The sequence below is a fragment of the Coptis chinensis genome, chromosome 2, assembly GCF_015680905.1.
Source record: "Coptis chinensis isolate HL-2020 chromosome 2, ASM1568090v1, whole genome shotgun sequence".
NCBI lineage: Eukaryota > Viridiplantae > Streptophyta > Magnoliopsida > Ranunculales > Ranunculaceae > Coptis > Coptis chinensis.
The window spans coordinates 99418655-99442292 of NC_141457.1; the positions used below are offsets into that span (position 1 = coordinate 99418655).

At 33.1% G+C, this 23638-nt stretch overlaps 3 long non-coding RNA genes across 5 annotated transcripts; 2 read left to right on the forward strand and 1 right to left on the reverse strand.

Moving 5' to 3' along the window:
• Window positions 1-1665: 1665 nt before the first annotated feature.
• LOC147519539 (uncharacterized) lies at window positions 1666-8679 on the reverse strand. 2 transcript variants are annotated; one of them, XR_015214249.1, is made up of 4 exons: window positions 8385-8679; window positions 7082-8037; window positions 6795-6915; window positions 1666-1863 (listed from the first exon to the last, which is right to left on the reverse strand). It is a non-coding gene; the product is annotated as an uncharacterized LOC147519539 (long non-coding RNA). The 2 variants fall into 2 exon arrangements; XR_015214248.1 differs by having other exon boundaries at window positions 6795-8037.
• LOC147519540 (uncharacterized) lies at window positions 2776-4102 on the forward strand. Its single transcript, XR_015214247.1, has 2 exons — window positions 2776-2939; window positions 3458-4102. It is a non-coding gene; the product is annotated as an uncharacterized LOC147519540 (long non-coding RNA).
• An 11014-nt stretch (window positions 8680-19693) lies between the features above and the next one.
• On the forward strand, window positions 19694-22181 carry LOC147519541 (uncharacterized). Of its 2 annotated transcripts, none has more exons than XR_015214250.1 (3): window positions 19694-19732; window positions 20705-20803; window positions 21834-22181. It is a non-coding gene; the product is annotated as an uncharacterized LOC147519541 (long non-coding RNA). The 2 variants fall into 2 exon arrangements; XR_015214251.1 differs by lacking the exon at window positions 19694-19732 and adding an exon at window positions 20202-20466.
• Window positions 22182-23638: the final 1457 nt, after the last annotated feature.

Sequence of the window (23638 nt, forward strand, 5' to 3'; positions counted from 1 at the left end):
CTACCCCGATTTCACAAACTCATTTCTTTTCACACAAAAGCTATCCATATACTTAGTTTATATCAAGGAAAACTACAATGCAAAACATGAATATCATATATATACATGCATGGTTGATATGGAAACTATCTATTACCAATTTAAACAAATCAAATCATGCATGAAAATAAGCATGCTATATATTGGTATGTAGGTTCCTACCTTAGCAAGCTCCGTTCTCCTCAAGCCCACTTAACCGAATCGAGCCCACTTAATCGAATCCACTTGTATTTACTCCTATAACATCATATATACACGTTGGTCATTAGAATTTATAACTAACGAGAACTCTTATCTAACTTAAGCCGAGAAGAATCTCAACGCTATGAATTTGGTCTAAGTAAATGTTTTCCTCTAACTACTGTCAACAGCGCTACAGGATTTTTCTAGCACTGTTACTCTGACGGTCTCCGCGGCCTTTATGTCAATACCACTCCTATCAATTCCACTAACGATTAAGATTTTTCCTAACTCCAACTACAAACAAATTCCACTCTTCAATTCACCTTAAATCTAGAAATAATTACGGGGGTGTTCCTTATCAATCGTTCATCAATCGACGTAATCCTAAACAAGTATATAACTAACATAAACTTCTCTAAAATAGAGTGAATATATATAATTCTTACCGAGTCAGTAAGAACAGCTCCCTAGCTAGCTGCTCCACCGATATCGCTCAACTCAATCTTCTCTAAACAAGCTACTGCCGACATTCAACAACCAATTTCAATTATTTTTTTTCAATACATCACAATCTCATCGAAATCGAGTTTAAACTATTTAATTGAGGCGAAAATAACTCACCTTTTACTTTGATTTCGCTTGGTACGCTGGAATTTCAAGGAGATTCAAATTCTCCTACTTCTGTTTAGTGTTTCTAGGGATTGGGTGTTTGAATTTTGGGTTTGGATCGATTGAATTTGGGCGAATTGACTCTCTCTCTCTTAGGGTTTAAGTGGTTGCGAAATTGGGGAAAAATTTGGGTTTGTGCGATTTTGTTTTACTGTTGGTTTGGTTTTTGGTTTGTGCAATACGTTTTTTTTTTTTTTTTTTTTTTTTTTGTTTTTTAAGGCCCAATATGCCCAAATTATGCTTAAAGTCCTAAATAACCACCCACTAATTCAACTTAGCGTCTTAATTATTTTTTTTTCCGCCCAACCAAATTTTAATTAATTTTTACATTCTATCCTATCCCTTGCAGTTAAACAATAACCCACTTATGCGTGTAAGTTGTTAACTCGTGCCAGCTTCAAACGCAGAAAGCCGCTAACCGACATTTTTGTCAAATTTTTGTATGTGAGTTGCTTACCTAACGTGGCTTATGAGTCGGAATTAAGTTTCATTAAGTTATGTAACCCCGACCGACCAATTACATAAATGTCCCTAGGTTTGCTATGAAATTTACGAAAATACCCTTAACGAGAATTTGAGTCTTTACATTAAACATCATAACAAGTTTTTGATTTTCAAAAAAAAATACAAATGCAATTCCCATACTGTAAACCTTTACATTTGTTATATATGCTCACTACCGTAAACTAAAACCATATCATATCAATGTAGAAGAAACTTCAATTCTTTATTCCTTAAATATTGTCAATAACAAGATCATAACATTCAATGATCTTTATACATTTTATTTTCCTATATTAGAACACATATCCTAAAATAAAAAATTTAAACAATTGGCGTAAAAAACATGCATGGGCTTCGGCCAAGATCTGTCACTTTCCTTCATCAATCGAACCATTTATGAATCATGGATCCAAGTGAACTCAATGCCCCAGGTGAACTTCAAACCTCTAAGAGTTCCCAAAACAAAACCTAGTTTTTGCAATTAGTGGTGTCAATACAAGTCTATAAAGAAAAGCATATTCGTATTGCATACACAATTATATTAATTCCATCATATAATTAAGTTCCTGTTATGAAATCCGTGGGCTTATATGGATGCCCACTATTGATAAGTGTTTATCCTGATAATCTTATATCTTGGTGTTTATCATGATAATTTTATCTATTTTGGTTTTTATCTTGGTAATCCTTTATCTTGGAAAGGAATTGAAGTTACCTAGTTGTATATAAAGGTAACCTCCTCCCATTAAGACTTACCACAATGAATAAGAACTCTTTCTATCTCATTCTCTCAATGATTCAATACATGTTAAGTTAGTGTGGTGTTCTCTCCAAGTCGGTTTAATTCTAACACGTTATCAGTACAATAGTCTCTATCTTTAGATTAAAAGTATGTGTTTTACTTACAATTAATGGTATGTGTTTAACTTGTTATTATAAATCGTAATCGATACTATTGAATTTAAATTCGTATTTTACTATTAAATTCGTTACTGTCGAATTTAGCTTTATTACAAAAGAACAAGTTTTAAGTCACGGATATGTTATTAAGAGATATTAGAATTTAACTTTACTGTTATCGTCTTTCTCTAGCTTGTTACTGTAAGTGCATGTTTAAACTGTTTTGTTTCACCGGAGTTGCGTAAAACAATAAAAGAAAGTGCTATTATCGGTAGTCTTTAGCGCCGGATTCCGGTAATTTAATATAAGAGGTTCTTCTTTATTTTGTTATTAATTGATCGATTCTTTAATTGGGCTTTATAATGACTGGTTATTAAATGTTATGCATCTATTATGATTAGTTAAATCATGCTTTAAGTACCTGATTCGGTGATTCCTTTAAAAACTTATGATTCGACATTGTGAATGGGCCTAAAAGCGAAAGGATTATATTTCTTTTTGACATTACAAAAGCCACAAAGTGGGTCGTGAGATGAAAAACTTTGTTTCTCGAAAGGCATATTATTCGTCATGCCAAATAGTCAAATACTAATTTCATCCGCGTTGATCAAGTTTCTGAAGACCGACCTATCATTTCATATCTTGTAAGTCTTTTAATGCTTACGGAATTATTGGAGTTGTTAGCAAGTTTTAGTAACACTGAAATGACCCAAGTCTTTTTAACTCTTTTCATAGTACAGCTAACCAGTACTATGTTTGACTGTTTGGGACACCTTATTACAGTGTTGTAGATGTTAGGAATTTCGAAAATAAGTAGAAATTGTTTGGAACACAATATGGTCGGCTATTCCAGTGAAGAAGACGATGACAACACGTTATATTTTGCTGGATAAAGGGCCTAATAACTTTTAAAGTTCAAAGCCCATATGTTTTATTGCTTCTAGACCTTAAGTTAATAAAACCCAGCTCATGACATTAGCTTCTTGAAGCCATTTTAATTTATTTTGATGCATATAATTCATTATAACTCCGTTTTCAACGCATAAATAGTTGTTACGATAAGTAATATTTTGTGGTTGTTATACATGTGACTCACAATACTGGCCCAAATCTCGATCCAACGTGAAAATTTGATGCCTAAATTTGATTTATTCTGTTACAGTTACTTGAAAGATGTCAAACCTTACTAAACTCGATTTTCTAGCTCTTTCAATTAGAGGCGACAATTATTTATCATGGCAGTTGGATGCCAATATCCATTTACAATCTAAAAAACTTGGTGATGTTATTAAAGAAGGAAACAAAATGAGCCCAGAGGAAAAGGTCACATCTCTCATATTCTTACGTCATCATATTCATGACGACTTAAAGAATGAGTACCTAACAGAGGAAGACCCAGCAGGTCTTTGGAAATCCCTGAAGGATAGGTATGATCACCAGAAGATGATCATACTACCAAATGCTCAAAGTGAATGGCTCAACCTGAGGTTCCAAGACTATAAGACAGTTTCTGAATACAACTCTGCTTTGGTTAATATAGTTTCTCGGTTGAAATTGTGCGGTGAAAATGTAACTAATGAGTAGATGTTAGAGAAAACTCTTTCTACCTTTCATGCCTCGAATGTGCTCCTGCAGTAGCAATATCGAGACTTTGTCTTGGAAACTGTAGAGTCGAGATTGAAGTCATGTTTGTGGTCTTGTTTTTATGGGAACAAGGTTCTAATGTTGCATGTGTTATGAAATCCTTGGAATGATTTATTTAGTTAATTAAATTTTTATTACCGGTTTATAGAACGTTTATCGTTAATATTGTGTTTTCTTCATGGAAAGTCTAGGCCAGGATTGTCGTTAATATTTTGAATTTCCTTATTATGAATCTCAAATTTTATTTTTCTTAATATAATTGTGCTAGTATCAATCTTTACAAATTTATTTTGCTTTATGTTAAAATATATGGATATATAAATGGAGAAAAGTATTATGGATATATGTCCGGTAGACTATACCCATAAATGAGAAAGACATTGTGTATCATATCTAACGTTGGGAGCAAGAAGCTCACTTAGACAGTCTGAATTACATAATTGTCAATTTATTGAGACAATATTCCCGTCGTTAGGGGGAGAAAAACAATGGTTGCTCTAAAAAACGACATGAAGCAACTTGGATCACGTCATCTATCTCATTAAGGATCCAAACAATGAATGTGACTATATGAGATAAGGAGAATGATACACTTGCAAGCGGTTGCAAAGAAAATTCTTAAGCATTTAATGATATGGTAAAATAACCATGAATGTGCCAGCCATGATTGATGTTCCATTTGGACGGGGTCCAAACATGGCAGCAAATGAATCTATTATACGCTAAAAGCGTGGTAGACCTATAGAATCCAAAGAGAGTGCTCCTAGGAGAGGAGAACTGAGGAACCATCTTGTCCAAATAATAGCCAGGTAATGGCTGGAGCTCTATAAACAAATAATGAAAATGTGCAAATATCCAAAATTCACTGAAATGTCTATGATTGCCTATGGAGAGGCACAGGTACCTGAAAATGAAGAGATTGATCTCAATATTCCATGCATGTTCAGGTGAATTGTAGGATAGGAAAGCACTTGTCATGGATGACATATTTAGCTATGGTATAACTATTGGAACATCAAAGGACAATGATGAAAAAAAAAATGAACCACGTGGTTTGTCGACAAAGAAAAGATTGGCCAATCTGGAATTTGCTATTAAAGCATAATTAAACTCTTTGAAAAACGTGGTGTGGACCTATAGTAAAATCCGAGGTTGGATTCAATATAGTAACAACAAGTTTTGGTTGGTATAAACTTGATTGGGACACCTAAGGAATTGGAGAAAACTGCTGACTATAGATTTTTGAAATGAAATGGACAAAGCACATGGTTGTGCGGAACTTGGATTTGGATAAGGATCCATTTCGACTAAAGGAAGAACATGAGGAAGTTCTTGGTCTTGAAAATACTCTACTTGAGTGATATTGAAGAATTTATATATCTAGCACAATACGTGTACAAGATCAGACATTGTATTTTCTATTAGTTTCTTATCAAGATATAATTGTGCACATACACTTAGACACTGGAATGATGTCAAAGACATATTGAGATATTTTTATGAAATAAATGGTATGAAACTATTTTATTCTTATGGTTCCACTAATGACTATGATCTAGTTGGCTTTGCAATCTTTGGTTATCCATCTAACCCTCAGAAGGGTCACTCCCAAACAGGTTATGTATTTCTTAGTGGTAATGCTGTCATTTGTTGGCATTCCACTAAACAAACTTTAGTGGCAACTTCCTCTAACCACTCTGAAATTTTAGCTCTTCATGAAGCTAGTCGTGAATGTGTATGGCTAAGGTTATTAATTGGGCATATTCGTAGTTCTTGTCAATTACCTTCTATAACAGGTGTTCCCATCATTATTTATGAGGATAATGTAGCTTGTATAGCCCAGATTCAAGAAGGATTTATAAAATGAGATAGAACAAAACACATTGCGCCAAAATTCTTTTACACTCATCAACTTCAGAAGAAGAAGCAGATTAAGGTCGAGCAAGTTCGTTCCAGCGACAACCTTGCTGATCTCTTCACTAAATCACTACCGAAGCATACATTTCAAAAGCTTATATATGGGATCGGCATGCGCAGAGTTCACCACCAAGCCATATAAAAACTTGTCTTTATCAGAGGGAGTAATAGAACAGGGGGAACATCTTGAAGAATGTGTCCCAAGACATATGCACTGTACTCTTTTCCCTTCTCTAAGATTTATCCCACTGGGTTTTCTTAGTAAATGTTTTAATGAGTCAGTATTAAGCAAGTCACAATGATTCTGAATAATGTTGTACTATTTTTCCTTCGCTTTGGTTTTTTTCCACTGGGTTTTCCTTAGCAAGGTTTTAATGAGGCAACTGTCATTGGATAGTTATAGAGCATCCAGAAGAATGCTACAAAAGATGCATCCACTATAATTTCCACATGAATGGTGGACATCTAAGGGGGAGTGTTATGAAATTCATGGGCTTATATGGATGCCCACCATTGATATGTCTTTATCCTATGATAATCTTATATCTTGGTGTTTATCATGATAATCCTCTATCTTGGTGTTTATCCTAGTAATCATTTATTTTGGAAAGGAGGTTACCTAGTTGTATATAAAGGTAACCTCCTCCATTAAGACTTACCACAATGAATAAGAATTCTCTCTATCTCATTCTCTCAATGATTCAATACATGTTAAATTAGTGTGGTGTTCTCTTCAAGTCGGTTTAATTCTAACAGTTCCCAAGTTAAACGAATTGATGAGTATATATTTTGCACGGGAGGGTCCTACTTTAAGTTAGTAAGCCTCATCATATAAAAAGGATCAAATAAATATCTTACCAAACAATATATAAATCATAGACTAATTAAGCTAGTAATAACGTACAAATTGACATCGATAAAGTGAGTTCATTACTTACATAAAATAGGAAGTTGTTAGGATGTTGATCATTCTCAGCTCTTTTCCCTTTTCTTGCTTCATTCTCGAAAAAACTACTACAGACCTTCAGTTGCTTTGAGAGGTATATATGCAAGCAAGGACTACATACACAAATTAATGTAAAGACCCATAGTAATTCTAGCTTCGATCCACATACTAGAACTGTAACTCATTTAAATTTACTCAAACAATCATAAATACTACGTGTTATCACGATCAATTGGTTACTAATAATATGAAGATGCGATAAAATTTAACACAACTTACATAAGAAAACAATACGTCTACTACCCATTATTTTCTGCATAGAAAATTTCATATACAAGATATAATAGCCATATACTTTCCCAACAAAGGATTCCCAACAAAGGAAATCATTCGAACCTTATGAAAACTTGAAAAGAAAAATGAAAGACCTACAATATTTAAGCTATTAGAACACCTTACAAATATGCTCTTGCTTTATGTAAAGCATATTGCTTACTATATATGAAGCAACCAAGAAATAATATAAAATAAAACTGCCACTAGGTATTATTTTAGTTGAACACTGGAGAGAAGAAACAAAGATATATTTGAAATAAGGGAAATTTACAAATGGTGCATATTGATACCTGGTGAGTAAACGTCCCTACATGAATACCAAACTATTATGAAGCCTGCAAGATTTATTACAACATTGCTTCGGTGATCTATCATTAGATTATGATGCTTCAGATATCATATCCGTGGAGACTTCTGAGAATGGCAGTAGCCAATAAGCAATACCATGGAGAATTTGATATACAAATTAAACTTATTCGGAAACAAAATCATTCTATTGGTTACGAGGCAGTGAATAGACCTACAATATCATCCATACCAGAGTTTACTTCACTATGAGGAGACTTTACTTAACATGTCTACCCGCATGAAATAATATTGTAAATCGCATACAACAGCATCAAAACAACAAAACAGTGCATATACATCTTTTAATTAGACATGCAATAACTACAGACTCTCAAAACAAAAGCTAACATTCAAGTCTAATCAAGAAATCAAGATAGATGTATTAAAAGACTGATATTAATAACCGGCTCAATTGAGAGTTTGATGTTGATCACTTTTACTACCGCTGATTTTTAGAAAACTATGAAGGGGATTCCATGTGCTTCTTCAAATCTATTTCCAAGTATGAACCACAAGATACAAGCGATCTCTCAGTATATATGCAATACATCCTGCAACAAGATTTTCAAGAAAACAGTGACGATATATATTCGAGGAGAGTAACCATAAACATGATAACAAAATAATAGGGAAAAAAACAATAGACTAGTCCAAAATTAACGGAAATGAGACACTCCAAGTATTACAAATAAACAACCATCTTGGATATTCAGAAAAACAAGCTAAGAGTTGTCTCAAAGATGAGCCATAGCACAAGCACACACAAGAAGGCCAAGCCTTTGAAAGATATACAATCACTATCAGAAATTTAATCAAACAATTAATATTCACTTCCATAAACACCTTTGAGAAAACAAAGTTGTCAATTGAAAGAAAAATTTAAGTGTTAAATTCGTACCTGGTGATAGATTGAGAGAGAGCGAAGCTGCTATAAGTGTGGCCAACGCGGACCAAATCAGACAAGCAAATCACAACGTATATGATAAGACAAAGGACAACATGGATGAAGGGAACAAATTGCACCAGATCAACAAACACCAACAAGCTTTACTTGCATCATTCAAGAGCCTGAAGCTTTTCACCATAAAAATCCCACCCTTGCTTCAAAACGCTTAAGCACTTGAGCATCAAAGGTAGGGGCGGATCCAAAATTGTCGCTCAAGGTGGGCTGCTACAACTAACATACTATACACCACAAATATCCAGATTGCCACTCAACGAGGGCTGCTACAACTAACATACACTACAAATATTTTTTTAGGGGAATTATATACACTATTAGAGCATTCCCAATGCAAGCCACTCTTATTCACTTCCACGTTAGCTCTATTTTCTCTCTTTTCCATCGTTTTGGTGAAAAGCAAGGTGAGGCTACCTAATGCAAAGGTGACTATTATTCTCAGACGGGATGTTTGATTCCGTCTGAATGTAAAAATCGAAAAAACACGCTGGACAGAATGAAACATCTCGTCTGAAGTTTAAAAAAAAATCGAAAAAAAGTCGAAAAAACACGCAAGACGGAATGAAACATCCCGTCCGAAAAAAAAACCAAAAAAACCGTCCGAAAAAAAAACCAAAAAAATTTAAAAAAACAAACGAGATGGAATAAAACATCCCGTCCGAAGTTCCCAACTCAGCTACTATCTCAGTTGAAGGTTTCACTCTCATTTTGACTTGGAAAAATAGTCACCTTGATATTCACCTTTGCATTAGGCAAAGGTTTTTGACCATTTGGAGGTGAATATTGTCACATCCCCTTGATATTCATCTACATTGGGAATACTCTTATAACTAGTATTTTTTTTTTTACGGAAAAGTTGGGTGTGCTGCAGCACACCCCGCCCCTTATCAAAAGAGATAGTATGAACCAATCAATGATTATACACACAATGCACAAAATCAGGAAAATCAAATCCAAAACACAAAAAACTCACGCCTATATTAGCATGCAGGAAACGAAATGAAAAAGGAAATCACAACTAAAACTTTTGATCGGCATCTTCGCAGTGTTTGTTCTCCAAAGTATTATAATATTTTCTGATGGTCTTGGCTTCGATAATTTGCTGTGGTGTTTGACGACACTTCCATTGCGTCTTGGTGGGCTAGGTATATATTGTGTCACTGATGTTTATTTGCTTTTGTGGCATACTGTGTTCAGATTTTTAAGCTTTAGAACCACATTAATTAGGAGTTGTGGTCCAATGTTTATGGGTGAGATTCTTGATGATGCTAGAAGTGCATTGTGTTTTTGTCTACCCGATTTTGGCCTTAATTCGATTCTTTGGCTGTGAGTGCTACTGTTATCTCAAAACCATAAAAAGTTTTGGCGAAAGCCTTCTACGGTAAGATTGTTACTGGTCTTAAGAGGGAGTTCGAATTATCTGCTCGTCAAAAAGCAGTAATTGGATGATTGCAATCAAAACATGCAAAAAAAATCTACTTGTTATTCCGATAGAGGGACTTTGACAACATATGTCACCGATGGAGTATCGTGTTATTCGCCGGTATTGTCTCATGATTCCTTTGTATCTTATGGTGGTCTTTATGCAAAAAAAGAGTTGACTGGATGCTTTCGGGGACCATGCATGCAACACATTGTAGACATTTTCTAAGTTTCAAATACCGACGTACATGATCATGTTAGAGACATTTTATGTGATGTATTTTGGAGGGTTGTTGTACAAGTGAAGAATGAGGCTCCCATCAATTTTCTTATTGATCTGAATGAAGGCAGATCAGCACTTCGGCTTGTGGATGTCTTGATCTACAGTTTGTTTGAGGAAAAACATGCATGTAGTGTTGATGTAACTAGAGCCTCTCCATTGGTACGTCTTGGAAATGAGGATTTTGAGGTGAGAAAAGCAGCTAATAAAACAACGACAGAGAAGATAGAGAAAAACAAGGAAGCTTGTAAAGCTAACCAACATTGTTTTATTCCGTTCCGTTTCAACACTTTCAGTTTTTTGACATAATGGTCGGTTGAGCTCCCTAAAATACTGTAGAAAGTTATGGAGAATAAAGTAATGGCAGCTGGCTCTAACGAGTTTGTTTTTAGGATGATAGGATTTGTCATTCAGAAAGGACTTGTGATGTAGCTTGTAACACATTTGTCTTAATTATTTATAAAACTCGTTTTAAAAAAAACCTTGAGACCATATATTGGTCCAATGTAGAGAATGTTAGTTGAATGTGTTGATCAATATCCAAAGAAGAAATGATACTTCCACATTGAAAAAGAAAATAGAATAACAACAATAAAAGCGGTACGGTGGATCTCTCTCATAAACTAGTACTTTAAGGATAAAACCCCACACCTCAAGTGGAGTCCGATCCATTAAGACTGATTGGGTGGAGTCTAAAATGGGAAAAAAAAGTTTCACATTGAAAAAAAAAATAACAATAACAATATAAGAAGTGGATCTCTCACAAATTCTAGCTAGTACTGACGCTTAAGGATAAGGGAGGGGTTCTAGGGACATATTTTATTTTGACACATAAACAAACTCAAAATTGTTAGGGCATTTATAAGTTTCAGATTAGGCTAATATTTTGTAGATATGATCTCCTAACTATTCTAAACATTGTCACAAATAATCAAAAAAATCAAAAATTTCTAAACTTGTCAAATATAGTATCAAAAATGGTGAAAATGAACGGTCTACAATTAGCCAAATTTTGTAAATTGTTAACTACATTTGGCAAGTTTGGAATTTTTCGATTTTTTGATTATTTGTGACAATGTTTAGAATAGTTAGGAGATCATATCTACAAAATATTAACCTAATCCGAAACTTATAAATGCCCTAACGATTTTGAGTTTGTTTACGTGTCAAGATAAAATATGTCCCTAGAACCCCTCCCTAAGGATAAAACCTCACACGTACTTAAGCCCAAAATGGTTAAAATGGGGATAATATCGATGCTAGTGAGATTCATGGGGCCATAAGTAGCCCAACCTGCATGAAGATAACTATCTGACTACATCGGCACGTCCGCAACGCCAACTTTTATTCATGCCTATTATTTTGAAAGGGTGGGATTTTAAATTTATGGTTGGTGTTGTAGCTGCTATATATATATATATATATATATATATATATATATATATATATATAGGGGGTGGTTATATGAACTCCACCTTATAGTGTTTCTAAAGTTACTTCACTCCTAGACTTACAAGATAAATTGAGGGCTAATTTTTTTTGTAGAGATATACATCACATGATGGAGAACACCCCCACAAAAAAAAAACGCAGTCGAATAAGTTTAACCTTGTTAAAATTTGTTATTAAATTTAAAAAAAAAAAAAAAAAAAAAAAAAAAAAAAAAAAAAAAAAACTAGACCGTTGGATAATTTCATAACATTCTAAACGATTTTTGATGAAATCGTATATCTTCAAATGAATTGATTTTTTGTGGGGGATGATCTCTATTGTGTAGAAAACATCTCCATCAAAAATCAGGTTATAATTCATTGTATTTAGTGGTGGAGTAACTTTTTGGAGTCATTTTAAGTGGAGCTTATATAACCATCCTCATATGTATCGCATATGATATATCATATGAACATCATATCCAAATCATAGTCACAAAAATTGACTATTTTTTAAAATTTTGGGAATTAAAATCCCACCAATTTCTTTTGGAAAATAAATAAAATTAGTATCAAATCTATATGGTATAACCAAGCCACATGTCAATGTAGTGACTAAAAAGCCCAATTGTTAACTTACAACAATTTTTTTACTTGTCAAAAGAAGCCTAATACACCAGTTAAGCCCAGTAGTATTTTTCGACTCAAGGAACATGGGTTGGACCGGTGCAGACTCACCACAACTCTAAAAGGATACATTTGGTTTAAGTATGAGCATTTTAGGAAACATAAAAAATTATGTCCCTATATTTTATTTTTGAAGGAAAGGAAAAAAAAATGATGAATGATATTTGTCACAGCTTAAATTTTTTTTTTTTTTTTTTTTTTTTAATGTAGGGACATATTGTAAAGTAGCTCCTCCACGCAGCATTATAAAGTAGTATAGATATACATATTGTATATCCTTAGATATATATTATAGCTATACCCTCACCAATCTATTTTTTGGAACACTCGGAGAAACTCCAGTTTTTTCTAAACTCTATTACTAATTATAAAAATAATTATAAAAAAAAGTATGATATAAATAAGGAAACAATCTCATTTAGAGTTTCACAGGTAACTTTTCCTAAACACTATAGCTAAAAAAAAAAAAAAAAACAACAATCTGTTGAGCTCCTTAAGAGATTGAGAAAGTTAGGACTGCAATGTAATGACAGTTGGTTCTAACGAGTTTGTTTTTTTAGGAGGATAGGATTTGCCATTCGAGAAAGGACTTGCAAGCAACTTTTGTTGCACATCTTGTCCTAATTATTTGTAAAACTCGTTATCATTATTAATAAAATTTCCACTTAAAAAAAAAAAAAAAAAAAAAAACAATCTTATCTAGAGTTTCACAGAGTCTCCAACTTTTCCTAAACAATATAGCTAATTATGGGGAAAAAAATATGAGACAAAAAACTAAATTGCTAAAATCAATAGTTTCTACCGAAAACGATTTTCCTACCACCCTTTCAATTTGATGCGCTATCCATTGTGGGATTTAGACATTTATTTATAGTTAAGGATTCCAAAAATCACAATTCTTGCCACAATAATTATGACATATTCCAATTAAATTTATGAATTTATAATTTTTCAATACTATAATATAATTTTTCAACTCTATAATGTTATATATTCGGCGGAATAACGATATTCAATTAAAGTGGACATTGGACTTAAATAAATTATATACCAAACCAAAACAAATTATATGTGGAAAATTAAATTATACAAAAAATAACATCACAAAATATATAATAGAAAAAAATAATAACGACAAAACAATAATGACAAATATTTTAAAATATATATAATACTGAATGAAACTAATGTCAAAGAACAATTAATGGGAAATCGAAAACTGGATGCAAATGCATCGAACTAACATCAAATAATATTTAATGGGAAATCAGAAAATGGATGGAAATGCAAGCATTAAACTAATCTTAAAAAGTAATTAATGGGAAAAAATCGATGCAAAATATAGATACAACGGAAATCAGAAAGTGGATGGAAATTATTAAACTAACTTAAAAAGAATAATAAATGGGAAATCAAAATTTGGATGTAAATACATCAAACTAACATAAAAAAAAAAAAAAATTTGTCGGAAAATCGGAAATTGGATGCAAATGCATTGAACTAACCCTCAAAGATTTAATTAATGGAAAATCGGAAATTGGATGCAACTCCATTGAACTAACCTCAAAGAAAAATTAATTGTAAATTGGAAACATGATGCAAATGCGTGGAACTAATCTTAAAGAATAATTAACAGGAAATCAGAAACCGGATGCAACTGCACTGAACTAATCTAAAAAAATAAACTGGATGCAAATACATTGAACTAATCTCAAGAAATAATTAACGGGAAATCGGAAACTGGATGCAAATTCATTGAACTAACCTCAAACAATAGTTAACAGGAAATCGGAAACTAGATTCAAATGCAACTTTATCAAATAATAAACGAGAAATCGAAAATCGAAAACTAGATGCAAATGCATTAAACTAATCTCACATAATAATTAACAGGAAATCAGAAACTAGATGGAAATGCATTGAACTGACCTCAAAGAAATAATTAACAGGGAAATGGGAATTTGATGCAAATGTATTTAACTAACCGCAAAGAATAATTAACGAGAAATAGGAAATTGGATGCAACTGCATTGAACTGACCTCAAAAAATAAATAACGGGAATCGAAAATCAGAAATCGGATGCAACTGCATTGAACTAACCTCAAAATATAAATAACGGAAAATCAAAAACTGAATGCAAATGCATTAAACTAACCTCAAAACATAGTTGGGTTATATGTTGTGGGAATGTCTCGATAAATATAGTTTTGCATTTAAAATGGTGTTTATCTTATCTCTTTCCATATGATTGAGAACTCCTTGCTATTCAAGTAGCTTCAATATATATGAACTTCGTCTTATTATGCAATCTCACAAAACTTCAATCAAACTTCTATTATTAAACAACAAAATGAAGTTGAATTGAAGGGTTTTATCAATGGTGAGTTTTTTTTTAAATGGAGAGTGAGGTTTTCACATTATAAAAAATTTGGATGAGTGATCAATATAATATTAATATATAATAGTTCTGCATATTTGCAAATATTTTTCAGAATAATTAATATAACAATACCCATTCGTAGATAATCTTTGAAGATTCCACATACTGAGTAATGTATATAATTTGAAGAATAATTAATGGGAAATCGGGAACTGGATAATCTTCGATGATCCCACATAGTAAATCAAACATAATTTATTTTTTATGACATGTTTGCAAGGACACTAAATATGGATAAGTAGAAGTTGGTATTACACACCACAATGGGTGGATAATTAAAAGAAAATCGTAAACTGGATTCAAATACATAACTGAGCTCAAAGAGTAATTAACGAAAAATTGGAAACTTTATGCAAATGCAATAAACTTAACTCAAAAAGTAATTAACTAGAAATCGAAAACTGGATGCAATTGCATTAAACTAACGTCAAAGAATAACTAACGGGAAATTAGAAATTGGATGCAAATCCTTCAAAAATATTTAACGGGAAATTAGAAATAGTATGCAAATACTTCAAACAAACCTCAAATAATAACTAATGGGAAACTAAAAACTGGATGCAAATGCATTGAACTAAACTCAAAAAATAATTAACAAAAAATAAAAAACCGAATACAACTGCATTGAACTAACCTCATAGAATAATTGTGGGAAATCAAAAATAAATGCAAATGCATTGAAATAACCTCAAATAATAGTTAACAGGAAATCAGAAACCGGATGTAATTGCAGCGAACTAACCTCAAAACATACATAATCAGAAACTAGATGCATATGTATTGAACTAACCTTAAAGAGTTATTAACGGGAAATCAGAAACTGGATGCAAATGCAATGAAAAAGACTAACTATCGAAATATTGAAAAATGGATGAAACTGCACTGAACTAACCTAAATGAATAATTAATGAGAAATTATAAATTTGATGTAACTGCATTGAACTAACCTCAGAAAATAATTAATGGAAAATCAAAAACTTGATGCAAAAACATTGAACTAACCTCAAAGAACAATTAACATAAAAATGAAAATTGGATGCAACTACAATGAACTAATCTCAAAGAATAATTAACTGAAAATTAGAAACTATATGCAACTGCATTAAACTAAAATCAGATATTAACTAACGGGAAATCAGAAATTTGATGCAAATGCATTGAAATAACCTCAAAGAATAGTTAACTGAAAATCGAAAGCCGGATGTAACTATATCACACTGACCTCAAAGTATAAATAACTAGAAATTATAAACTATCAAACTAACCTAGAAAAAATAATTAGCGGAAAATCAAAAACTGGATGCAGATATATTAAACTAACCTCAAAAAGTAATTGACAGGAGATTGGAACATGGATGCAAATGCAATGAACTAATCTCAAAGACTAATTGAAACATCGAAAACTGGATGCAACTGTACTAAATTAATCTTAATGAATAACAAATGGGAAATCATAAAGTGGATGCAATTGCACTGAACTAACCTCAAATAATAATTAACGGGAAATCATAAACTTTATGCAATTATTGCATTGAACTAACCTAAAAGAATAATCACTACACCATAAGGGCCGTTTTGTAACAGAGCAAAATTTTCATTTCTAACGAATATATCCGTTACTACCTTTCTAACGGACATAACTGTGAGGTTTGTTGGTATCCGTTAGTATATTTCAATTGATTTTTCTAATTATTATCAAAGCCAGTATTTTAATGTGCGTAACAATTGTGTCCGTTAGTAAACAACTAAAATAATGACCAGAAGGGTATATTCGAAACTAACGGACAACATTAAATTAAATAGAAAAAAAAATTGTGCCCGATCATTTCCCCTTCTCGTCTCTCTCTTCAAGCCTCCATTGAACACTTCCCCGTCTCCTCTATCAAACCCTCGCCGACGAAGAAGGAAATAAACCAGATATTTTTTTTTCTTTTCTTCTACCCAAACCCCATCAAGCGAATTTCTAAGTTTTTTTTTAATTGTGCTCCATGATCGAATCAATGGAAATTGGTACTGTTTCTTTTGAAGAACTTCTGGGTCATTGTAATGAACTTTATAAGAAGAATGAAACTGATTTGCTTGAAATCGAAGACCGGTTTATGGACTTTGGTTATGTTCCTGGTATACCTTTTTGCTTTTTCTAAAATTTTGTCTCTTTTTTAAGTGTTTGAGTTATTTGGTAATGACCTTTGTTTTTTTGGCGGTAGAAGTTGAGATTGAGGATGAAGAAGAGGATGTGGGATTGAAGACGCCGACTGGGGTGGACTCGAAATTGTTTAGTTCTACTAAAGATGGACTAGATTTCTCGTGTGGTCGTGGTTCTATTATGAAGAGACTTGAAGAAAACCCTATGTATCTTTTTTATTGAAATGAGTATTGATTTTTATATTACTATATATAGTGAAATCTGCTTTGTGATTCCTTGACGTAATTTAAAATTCAATGTCATTGAGTTTACAAAGTCTTGGCATATCAGATGTTTGTCTTGCTACTTTAGCCTCTGGAGGTTAGTGAAAAGGAATATTTGTTGAAACTAATTTGTAGTTTGATAAATTAGTTGATTTTATTTTTGCTTGCTTGACACTCAGTGGTGTGAAATTTGGCAGATAGTAGTACTATATCCAAGGATGAGTATGAGATTCTTTTTTCTTTCTCCAAGGATATCCCAACCTAACCAAAGCGGTAATCCATTTGTCCAAGGATGATTATGAGATTCTTCCTTCCTTTATGAAAAGCTTAGCATCATGGGAGGTATGAGTTTCTTCATTTTTATTTGTGTTACTATATGCGATATATTCTGGTCTTTATGGAAAACTAAGGTAAGTAGAAGTGGATGAAGTTATAGGACTAGAACAAAGGTGCAAGTACTATGAGTATATACCTATTACCATACTTCTTAGTCATCAGAGTAAGTTGCTAATAATACCAATAAGAAGCAAAAATTGCAGCTTGTACTTAAGAGTAGTGGGATAAGAAAGTACTTGAAGTCTGTGAGAATTACTAACTCTAGCAATAATATATGGTACCTAATGAGCGTGTTGTACTTCAACAAAGAAAGCTTCATTATTTGTGAATTGCTTCTCTTGTATTCCTCCTACATTGGGAATTGTCTTACGTGTGAAAAATGCCTTCCAATCTTTAGGTAGATTAGGTTATTCAATGGTAATTTGTCCTAGGAAGGGAGTGTGTATTTCCATTATATCCAATGGGACATTCACATTGACTGTAGGGAGTTGAGGCCCAAACTTGAATAGCATTCAAGCGAGTGACAAGTTGCTAGGCGGTAGGCACATTCAGTTCTTTGCACCTTGGTGCAAAAGAAACAGAATACTACTCTTCTAGAGTTCTAGTGAAGGGCGAGTAGCTAGGTCCTCTCAATTTTTAGCACCTTGGTCCAGCCTTTGCAAGACTCCCATCCTCACTTGATACCGAGAAGTGAATATAAGCATAATATAATCGAACTTTGTGATATTTGTTATTATATACTTGTTATCACTCGAGGATCATAGTCCAGACTTGGGAAAGCTTTTAATAACACAATCAAATTAGCATTTATCTTTATCATGTACACTCCATAAGGTATGCACTACACCAAAACTACCATTTTCTAACAATGCTAATTTTACATCAGTAACGGTTATATATGTTACCAGCTTTATCACGGAAATATCCGTTAGTAAATAAAACAATCGTTAGAAAATATCGCAAATAATAATTTTAATAATTTTGATTAACTTGGTCACGGTTAGTGCGGTATTGTATAACGTTTGTATCCGTGAGTAAAGTAATAAACCAATTAAAGAAATAGCGAAAAGGAAAGAAAAGAAAGAAGCGGGCAATTTTTTATTCTCTCTCATTGTAAACCCTAGCTAACAGTTAGAACAATGAATTTCATCACTCCCCGGTAAACTCTCTCTCTCAATTGACCGAAATGGAAATCCGTCGATCTCTGATTTCGCTGTAATTAGAATCTGGATCTCGATCGAGCAACTAGTTCCAGCAGGAGGTTGGCGCATCTTGTTAGGCATGGAGAAGCATTCTTAAAGGCTATTCCCAATTGCAGCAGCAGATTAGGTAAGCTCCCTCTCGTTCTCTTTTCTATCCGTGTTCTTCAAATTTGGTAATACGGTGGTTTAATTTCTTATTTTTTGTTCCAAGGTTTTTTAAAGAGTGATTTTTCTCCAAGTGATTTTTAAATTATTGAGAGAAGACTTTTAGTAAACTATCATGTGTTTTCGATTATAAATTCCTTTCCTTTTTCCTTTATCTCATATTTGTAGTGTTTACTTATTGAAGGGTGTTTGTCTACTGGTTTTGCAATAGTTTCCCCTATGCTAAGTCTAACTTTGACGTAAAAAGTTAAATCTTTATTGGTTTTAACAGTGGGGTTAGAGCTTCTTTGTCTTTGTTTTGATGTATCATGTGTATATTAGACTTTAATGACTTTGTTTCCTTAACAAAATGAATGAGGTTTTTTTGTGATATTCCGGTTAGGGAAAAACAGTGAAGAGAATTATTAGAACATTATAATCATGACAAAGATAATCTGTTTATATGTTACGAGGTTATGAGAGTCTCAAGGAATACGCCCTTAATAAACATTTGATGGTTGATTTTATTTTATACTTTTGTGGCTATAAATTGAACATGTGTTGGCTGGTCTTCCCCATGTTGGACAGTTTATATGTTATATATGCACCTAAGACTCTAAGGCACCATGAATATCCTAATGAATATACCCCTTATTAAACAATTAAGTGGCTTTATTTTCTACTTTCCAGTGGGTCAACATGACTGCAAATAGTTGATCCACTGCTTTACCCATCCATTTAATACAACTAGAGGTGTTGTTTCAAGAAATTAACTACATGAGTAGCATTTTTGTGCATTTTCAGGGTTGTGCGAGGCTCACAGTCTAACATTGTAGACTGTATTGCAAGGAGGAGCTTCGCCATCTCTCAATGGCTAATATAGTGACTCAAGTTTGAAGGAGGTTACTAGGTGGTGTGAGTTAGGACATAGTAGGTAATGTCTATATTGACATGGTACACTTGATAGTCTTGAAACTTCATGATCCAATTTCTTCTAATTTTAACTTGGTAGTTGCATCTCAAAAGTTTCCCAAGAGATTTGGGAACTCTCAAATAAGGTTTTTTGTGAGGTGTCATAAAAACAAAGGTTCCGAAGAAAATCGGTTTCGTGAAATCCTCGATGCAAGTTATGGTCCTTCATTGCCTGGATTAGTAGCAACGAAATGGGGATTAGATGTGACATTGACTGATAACTCAACCAGATCATAGGAAGAGTAACACTTGTTTCAAAGAGTAATATCTGAGTTGATAATTTTTGCTATCTATATATTGGTGTATATTATTGTATTCAAAGTATGTTTTAATCGGCAATTCCTTTTTAAAATTGCATTAAGAGTAAAATTTTATGATACGGAGGCTTGGTTTGAGCATAGTTTCGGACATACATATATAGAATTTGGGAATATGAATAACCTCAAAAAATTATTAGAATGACAGTTTGTCCCGTTATTTTGTTCTATTTTTATTTTTTTTTTTTTATTGAAAGATGTCTTTATCTTCCTGTGAATAGAACCTCTTTGTTATTCTATGCCTCTAACAATGCCCTACTCTATATACCTCCATCATATATGGCTTCATTTTCTTTTCTTCCCAGATTGGATCACTTCTTGCCATATAGACACTAATTAAATTACCGATGTTTTTTCGAATTCCCCTGACGTCTCCATGGTAAAGATACAATCACAGCCTTAAATTATTTCCCTTTCCCTTTTGAGTCGTGTGGTTAGTTGTGCAAATTTTAGACTTCAAAGGTGACTAACTGACTATCCTCCACTTTGTTGAGCCTTAGTGTTGAGTTTAGGCATGTACTAATTACTGGCTTTCCAGTTCGATTTATTTGCATGTTATTGTGTCAGTTGTTAGTGTCTGAAATCCTTACTCCATGAATGTTTCATTTGCTCTACAGAGTTTGGTCGAAGAAAATGGACAAGATTGGTCACAAGACATAATTTCTGCCATCTTTCTCATAGTAATGGAGGTTTCATATCTCACATATTCTATTAAGGTAACATATATGTTTCCATATAGTGAATGTCATTGTAGAGTCAACCTTGTGTATGTGTATTTCTTATGCATTTTAGATGCGCCCATCTTTCTTTTTTGCATCTTAGTGTTTCGTTTCTTAGTAAGTGGTGAGTCACAAAGGAGCTAGTGTGGATTCCCTCAGTAGTGTATTAATGCACCTTCAAAGTAAATTACTTAGTAAGTCGAATTAGAAATTAGAGATCTCATGAATTCTAGTGTGAGGTTGGTTGTTTATTTTCACTCAAGTTATATTGGTTGTACATGCTTTCTTCTTTGGAAGTTAAAACTTGATAGAGGTATTTGGAAGTTCTCTACTTAATATCTTATCATTTGCAAGCTTAGTTATATTAAATATGGGGTTCCTGAATGGAAGTGGGTAGTTTGTTGTAGAAAAAAAATTCTCTTGTTGGAGCTGAATTGGATATTTTAATATTGAATTAATCTTTGGTGCTAATATAATGATAGTACTCATGGGTTGGAGTACAATAGGGACAATATGCCAAGGCTTTAGATATGACACAGAAATTTCCTTACACTTACAGAATGATTACTCAAGGGTATTTAGGTTTCTTAATTAAGTGGTCAGATAGCCTTAAATATGTTTTGGTTTGCAAAAGACAAATGTGTAGTTCTTGGGTTCGTTAGAAATCGATACCCTACTGAACTTGCTCTTGGGGGTGTTTGTTTAATATATTTTCTTAGCTTATGCAGATATTGAACTTGCATGCAACTCTTGTACATAGTATCTTGTTCTTGCTTCTTTGGGGGAAGGGGGTTTGTTTAATATATTTTCTTAGCTTATGCAGATATTGTATACTGTTGCATGCAACTTCTTGTACATAGTATCTTGTTCTTGCTTCTTTGGACCATCTTCACATTAGTTAACTCTGTCATTTCTTTTATATTCACCAAAAGTGACTAGCAAATGCATCCAAGAGCTTCGTATGATGTTTTCATAACGGCTGTACCCCTTTTTCTTTTCTGATAACTAATGAAATTTGTGTACTTAGGTGGCTTCCGCTTGATGTTGCAAGGATATGAGGACGCCATTGGCTTGAACCGTTGCTCTCACCCAGTTCTAGTTCAGACATACTGACATTTGCACCGTCAAATAATCCTTCCTTTCCTCTCTTGAATGTGGTTAATATAGCAAGGTATTTCACAGACTTTCACATTTACCTTCGATATAGATATGTCCGCTAAAAGTGGCTTAAAAAATTGGTCTGTATTTATTTGTACCTGAGTTTCTTTCTGAATGGGCACACACAAAATACACCTTGAACTATAAGTATAAAACCTGATAGGCGCTGAGTTTTACGGATTTAAAGATTTTGTTGGACTGGTCTATGCAGAGTGTGGGCTGCAATCCTTTACCTCCTATGAAGTGATGTTTGTGATGTCTGTCTAGAGAGAGCATGCACTGTAGTAGGGGAAGGTATTTGTTATATTCTCTCCTGTCATCTTATTACTAATCCCTCCTTTTGTTGCTATTTATTCACCTAGCTCCTTCTACATGTTTGAGATTAGCAAGAATACCATTATGTATTGAAACTATACAACTAGAACCTATATGCCTATTATGTTGTACGGACTAGTATTTTGGTTGTGTTGTGATTGTTAGGGGTTGGTTTTGTGTTGGGTTCTTTTTCAGAAACTACAATGCAAGTACTCATGGGTTAAGTTGGAGTATAATGGTGACAATATGCCGAGGCTTTAGATATGATCAGAAGTTTTCTTACTCTTACAAGAATGATTGCTCAAGGGTAGGTAAGTGGTCTTAAAACAGTTTTTGCTTTGGCATTTACCCAAATTGTATTGCCTATTGAGAGGTTGTTGCTTGTTGCCATTTTTTTTCGATTTCTCTCTTAAATGCTTTTTTGAGGCCAAAAGTTATCCTTTGTGCGAGGTTGTTTGTTTTTTGCAAGCTGTGGAGCCTTTTAAATGTGCTCTCGCTTCATTTCCTACTTAAACAAATCATTCTCTTTACTTGAAGATAATATGGAGGAATGTTGAAAGGCTAGATTATGAAACGTGACTTTGCTTTCGTTTATGTTTGTTTATATATGTCGTTGAAATGAATCAAGGAAGGAAGTAGGAAAACTTCTTTAGCTTTAGTTTTTATGTTTATGTAAATTGGGATTTGGGTGGATTGGAGGCTTTGTTTCTATGTAAATTGGGATTTGGATTGGTGGATTTGTTTCTATAAAGTTTAATTGGTTGGTTTTTCTTGTTATTCTTTTGTTGTTGTGGAGTGTGATATATTATGTAAGATGGAATAATCCAGATCCGGGGCTAGAGCTATAAGTGCGAGGTGGAAACAATTTGATCCTAGAAATTAATTTTTTTTTCCGGGTTTACAATTTAGTAACGGATATATCCGTGACATACCAAATCATTTTTCCGCTAATTATTAGAAATGTAACAAATGCATCCGTTAGTGACTACTGACCAAACTTTACTCACATTTATATCCGTTATAAACGACCAATTTGATTGACATTTATCTGTTACAAATATTTATAGTAACAGATATATCCGTTAGTAAAATTAATTTTAGTAACGGATATATCCGTTAGTAATTTTTGCCTAAGTGACTGTAACACCCCAGAGCTAACGAATATAAGTGTTAGTAAAAATATAAGTAACAGTTAAAACTGTTGGTAAACGCCTCTTTTGGTGTAGTGAATTAATGAGAAATTGGAAACTGGATGGAACGTACTACATTGAACTAACCTTAAATAATAATTAATGAAAAATCAGAAACTTGATGCAAATGCATTGAACTAATAACCCTAAAACATGTTTGTATTATATG